The 3,367-nt window shown below is 37.6% G+C and overlaps 1 long non-coding RNA gene across 1 annotated transcript; it reads left to right on the forward strand.

The window, feature by feature from the left end:
• Positions 1 to 481: 481 nt before the first annotated feature.
• On the forward strand, positions 482 to 1,995 carry LOC139001355 (uncharacterized). The gene is made up of 2 exons (XR_011469953.1): positions 482 to 576; positions 898 to 1,995. It is a non-coding gene; the product is annotated as an uncharacterized lncRNA (long non-coding RNA).
• The last annotated feature ends 1,372 nt before the right edge of the window (positions 1,996 to 3,367 follow it).

The raw sequence follows: 3,367 nt of genomic DNA on the forward strand, positions 1-3,367 counted from the left end.
TGTTGGTTTCTAGATGAGTAGCTCGGTCTCCTACTTTAAAAACTAGTGGTCTTTTCATTGTTGTACTACTTAAACTGTTGTAAATAATGTCAGAATATTAATGAGTAAAGGGTTTTAAATATCTGCTTTAGAAGAACTGAAGGCCCTTCTCATGGCATTAGGTAGTTAAATATTTTGCTCAAGGTCTGTTAAAATATTAACCAAAATGCAAATCAGTGGAACCCTACTTAAACAGTGATATGAATTAAAGTTCCAGGCACTTACTAGTAAACAGTATTTCAGAGGGTCCCCACCTATATGATCTCGCTCAGCATGGGTAGCTGGAAGGTTCCTGGTTGTCTTTCATCTCCGCTGTGGGAAATGATTCCGTGGTGGAGACCTGAATGCGCTTCTTAAGGCAGTGTCTTCTGTATTTGGATCCTGGTGTGGCTTACTGTTGGACCAATGAATAAATGACTTCCTCCTTTTCTACTGTAGGTTATCTACTTTTGGGAATGCAGGAAGCTCCCACCTTGACTATCCCAAAGATTCTGATTTGATGGAATCCTTTAATTGTAACGAAACCCAAGTTAACAGGTCAGTCTGGTGATGAAGAGGTGGTAAAATACCAAATTTCTATTGAATAAATTTTTTAAAATTTTTAAAACTTTCAATCTGTTGAAAAAAGTGTAGTATTTTTAAAAAATGAACAGTAGGTTCTGGGTTTACTTGGGGATTTGGGGTTATAGTGGATGAAATTATTTTTAATGAAGAGAAAATATTAGCAAACTGACTAAGTATTGGATTTTATTGTACTTGCTACTTGGTAGTTGTTGGCTAACTTTTGTTCTTTTCTGGGAGTTCTGAGCACAGTTGGACGTGCGTCCAAATAACAGCTGTTTATTTACTCCTCTACAGATACAAGATCTCTTTACTGAAGCCCTCGACGAAGGCATTGGTCCTGTCATGCAAGGTGTCTATTCGGACAGACAACCGAGGCTTCCTCTCGTTACAGTACATGATCAGGAATGAAGATGGACAGATATGTTTTGTGGAGTATTACTGCTGCCCTGATGAAGAAGTTCCTGATTCAGAATCTTAAGTACGACTGTGCACTGTGACATTTTATGTCGACATTCACAATAGGTCACATTCTCATTCTTATGATTTCATACTGCATTTCCCAAACGGAAGAGGCCTGGAGGAGACTGGAGCAAGATCCCTGTGCCCTAAGTCACTGTGGAAGTAGATGTTTCTTGTAGTCACAGATGACCCAGTACTGGACTATCCTGTGGTCCTGTTTTTTGAATTCATAGGAATTATTAAGAGCCATGATGAATAAATTATATATTCTATTTAAGTAGGACATTTCAAAAGGCTGAAAATTTAAAGTTTGATGGAGCCATATGTGAAATGTTATTTTATTTATTTATTAAAAAAAGCAAAGGCATGTGGGTATTGCTTATTAGTTTGAATTCTGGAGAATATATCTTAGCACTGGTTCTTAAAGGGCTATGCCCAGACCAGCACCATCAGCATCACCTAGAAACTTGTCAAAAACTCTGCGAGTTGCCCAGCAAAGCAGGCCCCTAACTCTGGAAATTCTGATGTATGCCAAAGTTTGAGAGCCACTATGTGAAAGGATACTGGAGAAAAAAAAAAGCATTTGATTACATTGAAGTGGTTGCTTTTCTTTGTAATTTCTCCACAAACTTTCTGAAACTTAGGCATCACCAAACAAGTCTGAATATATGACTTATTTTTAAAGTATTTATTTTGAAGACATGAACAAGATACAAAATAGTCTTCAGAGTTAGAGGTTTTCTTGTTCTCCAAACTATCCAGTATAGTGAGTCCTGCAGTGAGTACTTTCTAATTCCTTCTATTTCCCTATAAGCGTTTCTCAACTAAACCAAGGTGGAGCAAGCCATTGCGTGATTTTGTATTTCTTGAGTAATTCACAATGAAATAATTTTGTGGGATGTAGATATTTAATAAAGTATAATACTGAAATTGTCTGACCTGTTTACTAGTAGGAAAAAAAACATCTAAAATGAAGTTTCTGTACCAGGTGACAACAGCTTCGTGTGTGTCGGTGGGAAGGCACCATTGATTGGCCTTTTGGGTGGGATGGTTCTTCATGGGGAAAAACTCATCCCAATGCAAGATTCATCTAGCCTCCCTGGTCCTGACCTACTAAGGCTGTCATTATGACCATCCTCCCCCAAAATAAAAGTGGCCCCTCCTATTGATGGTTGAGAACCACTAAATAATATTCACCACAACTGGAGGGTATATTTGGAATGCCACCCTTTAAAATGGGCCACACAGCATCTGGGAGATTGGTTTGGAGAGAATTGGAGCCAAGCACTTCAGAGAAAGACTCCCCTGGACAGCTGTACGCACTGTTCCCAAACACATTCCCAGTCTGTATTGAGCCCAGGGTGAGTATATACCAGCTAACACGTCCCCCAGGCAATCTCAGGATGCCTGGCTGGTAGGCACAAAAGAAATTGGAGTTTTGTAAAGTATAGTATGTGTTCAAGAAGGAAGTGAATAAATCTAAATGTCCAAATATTTTTTGTTTAGATAAACACCAAGAACAGAACAAATTAAAACACGATTCACGCGCCTGGTTTTCGGGCTTGATATCCAGTAGCGGGTGTGCAGGAGACAGCCAATCAATGACACTCTCTCATCATTGGTGTTTCTATCTCTCTCTCCCTCTCCCTTCCTCTCTGAAATAAGTAAACAAACAATTATGAAACCATTTCATCAATCAACATGTCAAGGACTAGACAGTTTCCCTTTAAATTGAAAACAGTGCGGTTATTTTTGATTTTTGTTCACTGGTATGTCACTAGAAAGGTACCCAGCATATAACAGGCATTCAGTAAATATTAGATGATGAAAGAACTTCCACTTCATCTTATTAGTCACTATTTAATTCCCATTATTTAGCTCTGAATTTATTTTGGTCTAGTGTTTTTTTAAAAGTTGAACCTATGAAGAATTTAAAATATCAACTGGTCTAATAAGAGATTGGCATTTTTGCACAGTTAAGACTTATTTTAGCTACATCTATCTTTAGCTATTTAGAATTTAGAAGCTAATGAATTTGATTCTTTTTTAAATCGCTAACATTGAAGTACTAGTGATGTAATAAAGACTTCCCTATTATGTGTGTTCTATGACCTAGGAATTGGCTAGTTTAACTCTAGCTCCTATGAAAGAGCACTAGGGGGAGTACTTTCTCAGTTAGCAGGACGCTCTATGACTACAAGTTCGCATCAGATAGAGAAGAACATAATCTTACTTTTAAGACCTTTAGTTTTGCCTTTTTGAAGTTTATTTCATTTCCGTTTTAGTAAAATTGTGCTTATCATGA

Source organism: Myotis yumanensis, unplaced genomic scaffold (genome assembly GCF_028538775.1).
Source record: "Myotis yumanensis isolate MYYU_CA2020_CCGP unplaced genomic scaffold, mMyoYum1.0.hap1 SCAF_472, whole genome shotgun sequence".
NCBI lineage: Eukaryota > Metazoa > Chordata > Mammalia > Chiroptera > Vespertilionidae > Myotis > Myotis yumanensis.